Genomic DNA, 13,651 nt, shown 5'->3' with positions numbered 1-13,651 from the left:
TATAGAATCATATCCTGATTTGGTCCTGGGCAATCCGGCGATGAAATCCATGCCAAGCTTATCCCACTTCCATTCGGGTATCGGCATAGGTTGTAACAATCCTGTTGGCTTTTGATGTTCCGCCTTCACTCTCTGACATACATCACATACGGCTACATACTCGGCAATATCCTTCTTCATACCAGTCCACCAGAAACGTTCCTTCAAATCCAAATACATCTTGGTGTTTCCGGGGTGTATCGAGTATGGTGAGTCATGAGCCTCCTGAAGTATTAACTTCCTGATCTCTGTGTTATTGGGCACATAAACACGGTCCTCAAACCATAAGGTGTCGTGCTCATCCTCACGAAAACCTTTGGACTTTCCTTTGCTCATTCTCTCTTTTATCTCGGCAATCTCTTTGTCATCCTTCTGAGCTTCTCGAATCTTTCCTAACAATGTAGACTGAACTTCCATTGTTGCAACAAAACCTCTAGGAACAATCTCCAATCGAAGTTCTCTGAGATCCCTGCTAACTCCTTTGGCAATCCTGTGCTTACGAGGGTCTTAGCATAACTCTTCCGGCTCAAAGCGTCTACTACGACATTGGCCTTGCCTGGATGATAGTGAAGCTTCATGTCATAATCCTTTATAAGCTCCAACCATCTCCTCTGCCTAAGGTACAGCTCCTTCGGTGTGAAAATGTACTTCAAACTCTTATGATCAGTGTACACATCACAACGGTTTCCAATAAGGTAATGTCTCCAAGTCTTGAGCGCATGCACTACAGCTGCTAACTCCAAACCATGCGTGGCATAATTCAATTCGTGCGGTTTTAGTTGTCGTGAGGCATACGAAACAACTCTTCCATCCTACATAAGCACACTTCCAAGTCCTAAGCGAGAGGCGTCACAATACACTTGGAAATCCTTGCGTATATCCGGCAAAATCAGCACTGGGGCTGTAGTCAGACGTTTCTTTAACTCCTGAAAACTCGCCTCACATTATTCCGTCCAATTAAATTTGGTATCCTTCTTCAATAACCCCGTCATTGGCTTCGCAATCTTGGAAAAATTCTCAATGAATCTCCGATAGTATCCTCCGAGTCCAAGAAAACTACGGATCTCGCTAACTGAAGTGGGTGCCAACCATTCAGTGACTGACTGAACCTTGGTGGGGTCTACTGCTATACCTTCTCCTGATATAACATGTCCAAGGAATCCAACTTCCTTCAGCCAAAACTCACATTTGCTGAACTTGGCATACAACTGATGTTCCCTGAGTTTCTCGAGAACTAAACGCAAATGCTCCTTGTGCTCCTCTTCATTCTTCAAGTATACCATTATATCATCAATAAACACCACAACAAACTTATCCAAATATTCCATGAACACCTTGTTCATCATGCTCATGAAATAGGCAGGGGCGTTAGTCAGTCCAGATGACATGACTATATACTCATATAACCCGTACCTTGTGGTAAATGCGGTTTTAGGTATATCCTTCTCCCGGATCTTCAGCTGGTGATATCCTGATCGCAGATCGATCTTCGAAAACACCTTAGCTCCTTGCAGCTGGTTAAACAAATCATTGATCATCGGCAGTGGGTATTTGTTCTTGATCATCACCTCATTCAACGCCCGATAATCAACAACCATCCTCAATGATCCATCCTTCTTCTCAACCAAGAGCACTGGGGCTCCCCACGGTGATGAACTTCGTCGGATGTAACCTCTATCCAATAACTCCTTGATCTGCTTCTTAATCTCCTCCAGATCATTTGCGGGCATCCGGTATGGTCTCTTTGATATAGGCCCAGTTCCTGGCAACAGTTCTATCAAAAACTCGATGTCCCGATCTGGCGGCATGCCTGGTAATTCCTCTGGAAATACATCTGGGTAATCCTTTACAACAGGCACTTCTTCTTGAACAACTCCTGAGAGGGAATTTACTTGGGTTCTCCTTGTCGTATGCCTGGATACATACTTGATCCTTTTTCCCTCCGGGGTGGTGAGATAAATCGACTTACTAGCACAGTCAATGCTTCCTCCATACTTTGACATCCAGTCCATGCCTAATATCACATCCAATCCTTGTGACTCCAAAATTATTAGGTCTGACGGGAAAACATGGCTACCAATGGTTAAGGGTATCCGGTCGCACCATCGGCTAGCCATATACTCTGCTCCAGGTGAACTTACTAACAGAGGGGTCCTAAGGGCTTGGGTTGGTAGTTTAAACTTATCCACGAATCCCCTTGATATGTATGAATGTGATGCACCAGTATCAAAAAGAACAAGGTCAGTAAAAGACTTAACCAAAAACTTACCGATAACCGCGTCTGGCTGCTCTTCAACCTCCTCCATGTTAACGTGGTTCACTTGTCCTTTGTTGAATGGATTGGGCTTCTTCCCAGTGCTCCCATTACCGTTTCCATTCTTTGCTTCAGGGCACTCCATGGCATAGTGTCCAGTCTTCCCGCACTTGAAGCAAGTAATGTGACTTAGGTCTCTCTTGGCGGGTGTGGCTGGATTGGAGCGGTTCTGATTGTTGCTTGTTCCGTTCCCAGTCCCATTCTTGGAACCATTGTGGTTATGCAAACTTCCTCCGTTGTGGTTATGACCTCCATGGTTATGAACAAGTCCTCCCGAGTTCGGGGTTAGACGAGGCTTCTGCTGAGCTCCTGAGTTGTATCTTCCTTTTCCATACTTCCTCTTACGGCTCTCAATCTGCTGCTACTTCCCTTCAATCATAAGAGCGTTATCTACCAACTCCTGGTAGTTGTTAAATGTTGCCACCATCAACTGCATGCTCATCTCATCGTTCATCCCTTCCATAAACTTCTCCTACTTCGCGGCATCTGTGGCCACATCGTCGGGGGCATAGCGAGATAACTTGCTAAACTCATCCACGTACTGAGCTACAGTACGGTTCCCCTGGCGTAAGTTGCGAAACTCACGCTTCTTCATGCTCATAGCTCTAGTTGAGACATGGGATGTGCGGAAAGCTTGCTGAAACTGATCCCAAGTGACGTTGGCTATGGGAAAGTGGCCGTATAATTCTCCCACCATGAGGCTGCTGGTCCATCCAATTGATGTGCGACAAAGCGCACCTTCTCAGCATCTGTGCAACCTGTGGTGGTCAACTCCCTTCCAATACGGCGTAGCCAATCATCAGCAACTATAGGCTCGGTGCTACTGGAAAACACCGGCGGCTGCAACATCAGAAAGCGAGCTAAGTTGTCAACTGGAGGCGGGTTGTTGTTGTTGTTGTTGTTGTTGCCTTGGTTCTGGACTAATATCTGCATCAAGGCATTCTGCTACTGGATCAACTGGGTGATCTCCGGTGGGAAGACAAATCTGGTGTCACGTCTCGGAGGCATCTGATGGTTTTAGAGGGGAGAGATTAGAATAGAAAAGGGGTCTAGTGAGAAAGCACTACCCATATGCACATGAGATAAACACAATCATATCACTCAATCAATCAAGCAAGGGCATACAAACGGTCTAGAACTATCGTTAAAAGTGCTCAAACTACTACTACTATATATGGGGGAAATACTACTAATCATTTCGTGGTCATCTAGAAATTTTAAACGGTGGACGACTCCATGATGTCTGCTCCAGCTTCGTCTTCAAAGTCATCTTCACTTGGGTCGGAGTTGGTGTCGTCGATGATGATGTAGTTCTCCGGGCAAGTGGAATCGTCGTCCTCTCCTCCTGGCGCGGGGTCTCCCATGAATACTCCGATCTTCCTTATCAAGTCGTCATTCTTTTCCAATAGTGTTGCAATTTCCTCCTCATATCCATCGCGTGTAGACTTGAGTTCTTCTTCCAGCTCGGTGATCCTTGTCTTCGCCTTCTTCAAATCTATCATGTCTACGCACATCTGATTCTCCTGGCGTCGAATGTGCTGGTTTAACTCCTGGATGAAAGCTGCAATGGATCTGTCCTTCCTGGTGCTGATCATCTCCCATTGCTCATCTCGGTGCCCACATATCTGGTAGATAGTGTCCTTGAGATCCTTGCTGTAGACTTCTCCAATACGTCCCATGGCAATGTGGGCTGCCATGCTCTTGCCTAGACTCCAGGTTGGTGCATCAAAGGAAAATTCTATGGGCTCAGTGATTGGCGCGAACGTCCTTCCTGGAACTTGAACTCGAATCATCCAGCACTCCTCTTCTGGTAAAGTGGCGTTGTAGGTCCCGGTGAAGCTTGGTATTCCGATGTTCAGGTACCTAGTGACTTCCTTCAAGTCTCGTCCAAAGGGTGTGTCTTCATCCGGTTGTGCAAACTTGTTCCTCGAATCCGCCATCCTAAGAGTAGAAAATGGAGAGGAGTCAGAAATGAGTAGAGAAGAGTGACCTATGGCTTATCTTAGTGGTCGTGTCCTACACTCAGCGTGTGCTCTGATACCATCTTGTAGCGACCCAACCTCAAACGGTCAAGTCTCTGTGCTTCCGTGTCATCCCTGGATCGGTAATGCTGACACACACAGTACTCGAAGGATTTATAACAGAGTAGCAATCACACACTTATTACATCGAATGTCTCAAAAGAGAACTTATTATAATAAATATGGCATAAGGCCATCTAATACAATAACAACGGAAGGCTTGGAAGATAAAGTGAGTCCATCAACTCCAACGGCATAGCTGAGCTGCACGGCAACGACCTAACGAACCTTACTCCTCGTCTGAAAAGTCTGCAACATAATACGTTGCAGCCCGAAAATGGGTCAACACATGGAATATGTTGGCAATATAACACAGTAGAGCAAGAACAGAATAATGCTATCACTACATGCATATTTGGCTGGTGGAAAGGCTCTATGGATATAGTTTTGCGAAAAGCCAATTTTTCCCTACAACAAAGGAATAGATTTTTATTTAACTATCATGGTAGTTGAAACATCATTGAGAAGGTTCCTCCAACTCAATCCCAATTAAAGTAATTATCAACCCAACAATATTAAATTAGAGTGATGAGATACATATGATAATCCAAGTACTAGATACTCAAGATGTCCATAACCGGGGACACGGCTAACCATTATTAGATTGTACACTCTGCAGAGGTTTGCGCACTTTTCCCCACAAGACTCGATCGCCTCCGTTGGATTTCTTGCACTACATGGTGTTTGAGAAACGGATGACCGAGACACAGTCTTTCAGAAGCATTAACTCTAACCCCGGGTAGACAGTACCAACCTACATCCCTCTACATCTGCTAGCCTACCACTGGAAGAGGTCATGCAACTTACTCAACTATGCTAGAGCCCATAATAGCTTGTGGCTGCACACGGAAGTTTCTAGCATGAAATATCTCAGTTCCCTTTGAGCCTGGGCGGCGGACCTTAGGATTATCACACGGGTACTCCGGGATATCCTAGGACAACACTGGATTCTCCAGGTGCCCGACAAGAAATCCACCCAAATGTGTATTAAAGTTGCCACCTTAAGTTGAACCATTAATTAACAATCTCACATCTGTCATGGATTCACTCACCCAAACCACGTCTACGAGCATAGCATAGCAATATAGGCAATACGTAGAAGTAACTCCCAAGGGTTTGATTATAACAGGGCAATAGGTTCTACCTCATCAACTACTTCCCAATACCCACAAGTTAATCACATCCTAATCATGTAGCGTTTGAGGATTGGAGCTAATGCATAAAAACTAGGTATGAAAAGAGTATGATCAATGTATTACTTGCCTTGTTGATGATCCGCAAAGCCTAGAGACTCGTAGTAGCACGCTTCGCACTCCGGGTATTCTATCGCAAAGAAACAATAGCATACATAAGCAATCAAGCAAAGATGCACGGGTAAAACTCAAATAAGAAGATCTAACCAGAAAGTTCAACTTAAGAACTCCAGTTTGCAAAAAGAATCAAATCAAACGGAGCAACGAAACTCAAACTGCGAAAGAAACAAGATTCGTTTACTAATCTGGACTAAAGTCAAATTTTTACAGTACCAAAATCATGTTCAAGTTGGTTAAAAAGAAAGAGGGCTTCGAGACGAAGATCTAGGCGTTTGAATCGCCTGATTCCGACAAACGAGCGAAAAGTTAAACTAAAATGAAAATCGGATCAGAAATCGCGATCGAGAATAATCGCGAAAAATCCGAGAAAAAGAAAAACTGACGAACAGGCTAACGAACGAACGTTCGCTGTCTGCGGGTAACGGGTGAAAACCGTTCATTAAAACGAACGAACAAACAGGCGTTCGCTAAATAAATAAACCGACGGGAAAAACCGATCTAAAAGAATAAACCGGAATTTCTTTAAAAAAACGGATCTAGATCTAGGGTTTACCGAAATAAACCGATGAGAGAGAAAAACGGCGGCGGCTGGCGCGGCGGCGGCGCGGACGGAGCGGCGGCGCGGGGCGGCTCGGGGCTGGCGGCGGCGGTGGTGTGGGGGTCGAGGCGGGGGCCGGCTCGGCCTTTAAAGGGCCGGGCGAGGCGGCGACTTGGGCAAGGGGCCGGGGGAGGAGGAGTCCTCCCCGGACTCGGCGACGGCGGCGTGCACCGGCCGGACTCCGGTCGGAGTTTGTCGGGGCGATGGGCGGGCTGGCGCGGCTGGCCAACTGGGCCTCGGCCCAGTTCGGTCCGGCGGAAAAACTTTTTTTAATAAATTCCGCGCAGAAAAACGCCAAAAATAAATACTAAACGGACGCCAAAAATCCTGAAATAAATTTTCCCCGTCCTCTAAAATCTACCGGACCAGGTGAACATTTATTTGGGCCTAAAATGTAATTTTGAGAAACGCGTACTTTTCCTATGCAAATAAAATAGCAATAAAATCCAAATAAAATCAAATATTTGATTTTAAAATTTTCCTCCAATATTTTATTTATTTTTGGGGAAGTCATATTATCCCCTCTCATATACTTTTTTTTATATGAAATATTTTCGGAGAGAAAAATAATAAAACAAATAATCCTCGTTTCAATACTTGATAAAATTCAAATTTGAAAATAGTGAAATCCCCAACTCTCTCTGAGGGTCCTTGAGTTGCTTAGAATTTCTTGGATCGAGAAACGAATATGCAATAAAATATGATATGCATGAATGATCTATGTATAACATTCCAAATTGAAAATTTGGGATGTTACAAAAATTCAAGGGAAGATTCCAGAAGAAGAAAGTGAGAAAATGTTACAACTGTGAGGAAGCCAACCACTTCTCCAACGATTGCCCCTATGAGAAGAGAGAAGATAAACCAAGGTTTCCCAAGACCTTTCCCAAGAAGAAGTTGCCAAACCCTTTGAACTCAAAGCTCAAGAAGAGAGATGGGAAAGCAATGGTCGCTCATGAAGAACCCGATCCGGATGATGTTAGTGGTGTTGCCGGAGTTGCTCAAGATTCTCCAAAGACCTTGAGGCTAGTCAACAAGAGTGGTGATGTTGTCACCTACAACTATATGAAAGACTACAAGGGCAACACTCACAAGTGCCTAATGGCAAAGGCCGTGGTAGAAGATGGAGAGGACCAAAACTCTCCTGACAACGTCAAGGTAACCCCATGATCAAATCCTCCTCTCTTCACTCCTCCTACTCCTAGTGATGAGTACCTTCATGCAGAGGATAATTATGATGATAATGATATAGATGAACCCATGTTTGCTAAATTAAATAAGGTCATGTGCTCCCTCAAAGGAAAGAAGCTCACTATGTTTCGTATGCTTATGGAGATGGTGGGTAAGCACACCGTCGCCATTAAGGAACTCGAAACCCTTGTAACCGAGGAAAATGAAAAACATGAAATCCTTGAGCAGAAAGTCCAATATGAGGAAGCACGAAATGATGAACTATTCTTGAAAATTGGTGCAAACATTGATGTTCATGCTAAAGATCTTGCCTCCTTGAAAAAGGCTAAGGACTCTTGCAAAGAGTTGATGAATGATAAAAGTAAGCTTGTGAAGTCTCATGCTTCTCTCTCTAAGGATTGTGAGCTCCTATCTGTGTCCCTCAAGACTAAGGAAGAAGAGCTCACCCTTCTTACAAAGAGTTTTGAGACGCTCAAGCTTACTTATCTTGAAACTCTCTCAAGCTTACTTATCTTGAAACTCTAGCCAAGACTTACTCTTCTCCTATTATCAATGTTGATGCTTGTACTACTAACTCTAGTGATCTAGCATCTATTCTTGAGGAGAATCGCTTTCTCAAAGCTCAAATCGAGAAATGTCTCATGACATGTGCTCAAGGACAAAAGAACCTTAATGAGGTATTGAGCCAACACAATGAGGTGTTTGCCAAAGAGGGGCTCGGGTTTGACCCAAGCACAAGCAAGAAGAAGACGTCTTCTCAAAAGTGCACCACCCCTCTAAAAGAAACATCTGTACGAGAAGGGCACAAGGAGAAAGGTAAGGTTGTTAGTGGGAAGGCCACAAGGGGCATGCCCACTCTCAACAAGCCAAAAGAGTTCATGCCTCCATCCTATGTACTTCGTAAGACTAAGGATGGAGAAGTTTATGCAAAAATTTTTGGTCCTCTAAATGCATTCCGGTTCTATGCTATTTGGGTCCCTAAGACCCTTGTGACTAACTTGAGAGGTCCCGTTGCAAAATGGGTGCCTCTAACCAAGTCATAATTGTGTGTAGGGTGCTTTCTCTGGTGGAGTAAAATGGGTGATCGATAGTGGATGTACAAATCATATGACCGGAGATAGCAAATTGCTCTACGATTTCATGGAAGATATTCAACCATTTATGAGCATTATGTTTGGTGGAGGATCAAAAGGACAGGTACTCGGATTGGGCAAGGTGGCTATCACAAATGATATGTCTCTTGCAAATGTCATGCTTGTTCAATCCCTTAAATATCATTTGCTTTCTGTTTGCCAATTGGCTTGTGTTGGTTATGATACACTCTTTGGACTAACGGATGTGAAAGTCTTTAAGAGAGATACTCTTGAAGTGGCCTTTGTTGGAGAGTTGGATGGCAACCTTTACACGGTTGATTTCTCGAAAGAGAGCACATTCCATGCAACTTGTCTAATGGCCAAGGCCGACAAGGGGTGGCTATGGCATCGCCGGCTATCCCATGTCGGCATGAGAAATCTTCAAGATATCTTAAAGGGTAATCACATCCTTGGACTAACCAATGTATCTTTTGAGAAAGATCGTGTGTGTAGTGAATGCATAGCCGGGAAGCAACATCAATCAAAGCACCCACCCAAGAATATCGTGTCTACTTCAAGGCCTTTGGAGCTCCTTGGATCTTTTTGGGCCTCCTTCATGGGATAGTCCTGGTGGGAAAAAGTATGGGCTTGTCATTGTTGATGATTACTCAAGATATACATGGGTGCTTTTCCTCAAGTCCAAGGACGAAGCGAAGATCACCTTCATTGATTTTTCCAAGCAAGCACAACGCAAGTTTGACAAAGAAATCTTGGCAATAAGAAGTGATGATGGCTCTGAGTTCAAGAACTAAACCTTGGAATAATTTCTTAGTGATGAAGGGATTGAGCATCAATATTCATCTCCATACACTCCTCAGCAAAATGGTGTAGCCGAAAGGAAGAACCGTACACTTGTGGAGATGGCAAGGTCCATGTTGGATGAATACAAGTCGCCACATAGTTTTTGGGCCGGGGCTGTCAACACTGCATGCCATGCATCAAACCGGCTCTTCCTCCGCACTATATTGGAAAAGACTCCATATGAGCTCCTAACTGGGAACAAGCCGAATGTCAAGTACTTTCGTGTATTTTGATGCAAATGTTTCATCCTCAACAAAAGAGAATGGTTAGGAAAATTTCAATCCAAAATCATTGAGGGCATATTTGTTGGCTATGTATCAAACTCTCACGCCTATAGAGTTTTAAAAAAATCCAATGTATGTGTTGTAGAAACTTGTGACATGGTGTTTGATGAATTTAATGGCTCCCATGGGGAGCAAGTTGATCTAAGTGATGTAGGTGAAGAAGATTCTTCTCAAGATATTTTGACCATGGGTGTTGGTGCACTTCTTCCAATGGAACAAGAACCTCATGATGATGAAGAAGAAGATGGAAGTTTCACACATCATCAAACTACTTCAACACCCATACCACCACAAGCTCCTATTGCTCAACCAATGCCCTTTGTCCAAGTACAGGAAGATGATCAAGTCCCTCTTCATCAAGGGCAAGAAAAAGAAAGTGCAATCATTGATGATGAACCTCAACAAATGCAATGTGAAGAAGAAGATCTTCCACCACACATTAATTATCCATATGTTGAGGATGTGGATGATGGACATGAAGTTGAACCTCGCAAAACCCTAACCTCCATCATACCTCGAGTGGCCGGTCGTGTTGACGTTGACAAAATTCTCACCGGCATATCGGAAGGTAGAGTCACTCGTAAACATTTGACAACCTTTTGTGCTCACTTCTCGTTTGTGTCTAGTGTTGAGCCTCTCAAGGTACAAGATGCATTGATGGACAACGTTTGGCTCATTGCTATGCAAGAAGATTTAAACATTTTTTAACGCAACCAAGTGTGGTCATTAGTTGAGAGGCCAACTATGGAGCACAATGTCATTGGAACAAATGGATTTTCAAGAACAAGCAAGATGAGAATGGTGTAATCATCCATAACAAGGCAAGGTTAGTGTCACAAGGGTACTCACAAGTTGAAGGTTTGGACTTTGGTGAGACCTTTGCCCCCGTTGCCCATCTTGAATCTATTCGCATCTTACTGGCTTATGCTGCTTTCAATGGTTTTACATTACATCAAATGGATGTGAAGAGTGCTTTCCTTAATGGTCCTCTACAAGAAGAAGTATATGTATCACAACCACCTGGGTTCGTTGATCCTGATCACAAAGACTATGTGTATAAACTTCATAAGGCTTTGTATGGCCTCAAACAAGCACCTCGTGCTTGGTATGATCAACTTAAGAAGTTTTTACTCGATGATGGTTTTGTGAGAGGGGTGATCGATCCCACTCTTTTTACTAAGAGGGACAAGGGTGATTTGATCTTATGCCAAATATATGTAGATGATATCATTTTTGGTTCTCCTAACATTCATTTGTGCAAGAAGTTTGCGGCCTCCATGAACAAGAATTTTGAAATGTCATTCAATGCGGATTTGAAGTTCTTTCTCGGATTCCAAATTCAACAATTTCTAGAAGGAATTTTCTTGTCTCAAGCAAAATACCTCAAGGATATCCTAGAGAAGTTTGGTATGTCTGATGCTAGTCCATGTAAGACACCCATGCCAACCAAAATTGTACTCACTGAAGACACAAATGGTATCCCTTTCGACCCATCTATTTACCGCTCTATGATTGGTTCATTGCTTTATCTTTGTGCATCTAGACTAGACATCATGTTTAGTGTATGCATGTGTGCTAGATTTCAAGCTTGCCCTAGGGAAAGTCATCATAAGGCGGTTAAGCATATTCTTAGATACCTTGTCCAGACCCCAAAGTTGGGTCTATGGTACCCCAAGGATGCTAAGTTTGATCTCATTGGGTACATGGATGCGGATTGGGCTGGAGACAAAGTGGATCGTAAGTCCACCTCTGGTGCATGTCAATTTCTTGGACGCTCCTTGGTAAGTTGGTCCTCGAAGAAACAAAATTGTGTTGCTCTCTCCACCGCTGAAGCTGAATACATTGCAACCGCCAGTTATGCAACTCAATTACTATGGATGAGGCAAACTTTGAAGGATTATGGTATCACCTATAGACATGTGCCTCTTCTATGTGATAATGAAAGTGCCATCAATATTGCTGAGAATCCCAAATATCATACTCGCACCAAGCACATTGATATTAGGTATCATTTCTTGCGAGATCATGTGGAAAAGGGTGACACTGATATTGCTCATGTGGGTACAGATATGCAACTTGCAGACATTTTCGCCAAGCCATTGGATGAAGCAAGGTTTTGTCAACTTAGGCGTGAACTTGGTATCTTGGATCTTGACAACATTATGGGAAATCTAGTACACATGCATGCATTTTCATCATGTCTTGTCTTGATGTAGGCATATAGTTAGGGGGAGACACTCAACTCATGAGTACTCTCACCCTATGTAATGCATAAATAGAACAAACACTCTCAAAGCTACCATGTTATTCTAACTATGGTGCTTTCAATGATGGAGTAGTGATTATGCACCCAAAGTTCAGATCCTTGCGGTGCCATGTCACATATACTCACACATGGTGGCATCGGCCACCGCTCTTATCGGTTAGAACGTTATCTGAGCAGTGTGTTTTATTTTTTGTCGGTGTAGGATATTCACTGCTTAACATTGTGTCTTTTCATCTTACTTCATACTGAAATCATCATCTCACTACCATTGTCATTGGCACCAAAAATATCACCTTGTCCTCAAAAATTCCTGAGAACTTCCGGTCGTCCGGTACGTTCCGGACGTCCGTAAAATTCCCTCTGTTGCACTCATGCCGGACGTCCGGTATGACTGGTCTTCCATTAATTTCCATTCTGTCTCATCACGTCGGATGTCCGGTTTTTCCGGTCGTCCACTACCTGGCACATCTGGCGTTCCTCTCAGGCACCGGACATCCGTAATGCACCGGTCGTCCGGTCATTTCCTGGCCCGTATATATAGGGCAGGGTGTGTTTGGAGCAGTTTCCTAAACCTAAATCGCCCAATCCTCTTTCTCCTGTTCCCCGTCGCCGCTCACCCTCCTCGCTGCGGTCGCGCACCGGCCGTGCCCCTCGTCGTCTCAGCTCTGTCTAGGTCGCTCCGATCGCCGTCGTGCCTCCGGCACCGCCCCATGCATCTCCCTCTATCTCGTTTTCCCTCTGAGGTAGCTCCCTTCTTCTCCTCCTCTCATCAATCGAATTCTCCTTCGATCTATGGAGGTGGATTGTTGAATTGGGTCTCCCTCCTCCTCTAGGTCGGGATGCCAAGGACCAAGCACTCTGCACGCAAGCAGGCCCCATGTGGGTCATCTTGTCCGTCTCGTCGTGGTGGTTCCGATGATTCACAAGAGCGGGATCGTCCTCAGAAGTGTGTCGCCCAGCCTCGCAGCTCTGCTAGTGACTCCTCAACGGAGGAATCCGACTATGAGGATGAGCTGTAAGATATGGAGCAGGCCGAGTATGTTGTTGTTCTCACCACTGCACCCAAGCCGGGAACTCGTTGGACACCTTCAAGCCTCCTCCTCCTCCGGTGCAACCTCAAGGTGATGCCCGTCGCATCTCTCTTGAACCTCCTCTTCCTCTTAGCCGCAAAATTAAAAGGTTCAACGAGGTTCCCATTGCTTCCTATCTTGAGCTTCGTCGTGATGTTGACCATTTTTCGGTTGCTAGCGACTCTCAGGATGATAGCTTTCGCACTAACGTCCAGGCAGACATTTTTACCACTGTCATCATTCCTAAGGGTCTGTCTGTGCATGTGTGCATTGACTTAGAGCACATTCGTGCTCATCCGGTGAAATATTCGGGGGCTATTGAGCTCATCGAGTCGTCAAATCTTGCTGCTCGATTTGCATTTCAGCATGATTTTAACCAAGCTGCCATTCATCAATTCTATGCCACATGTTTCTTCCAAATAACACTATCACATGGATGACCTCTGAAACCGTGCTCATGGCTTCTTATTCTCAATTTGTTGTTGCCCTTGGTTTTCCTGACATCGGTTTCAAAATCCATAAGGATGACCCCAACCATAGGCCCAAGGGCATTGAGGTTTG

Source organism: Triticum aestivum, chromosome 6D (genome assembly GCF_018294505.1).
Source record: "Triticum aestivum cultivar Chinese Spring chromosome 6D, IWGSC CS RefSeq v2.1, whole genome shotgun sequence".
Classification (NCBI taxonomy): Eukaryota; Viridiplantae; Streptophyta; class Magnoliopsida; order Poales; family Poaceae; genus Triticum; species Triticum aestivum.
The sequence above is the reverse complement of the archived record's forward strand: the minus strand, read 5'-3'. Positions refer to the sequence as shown.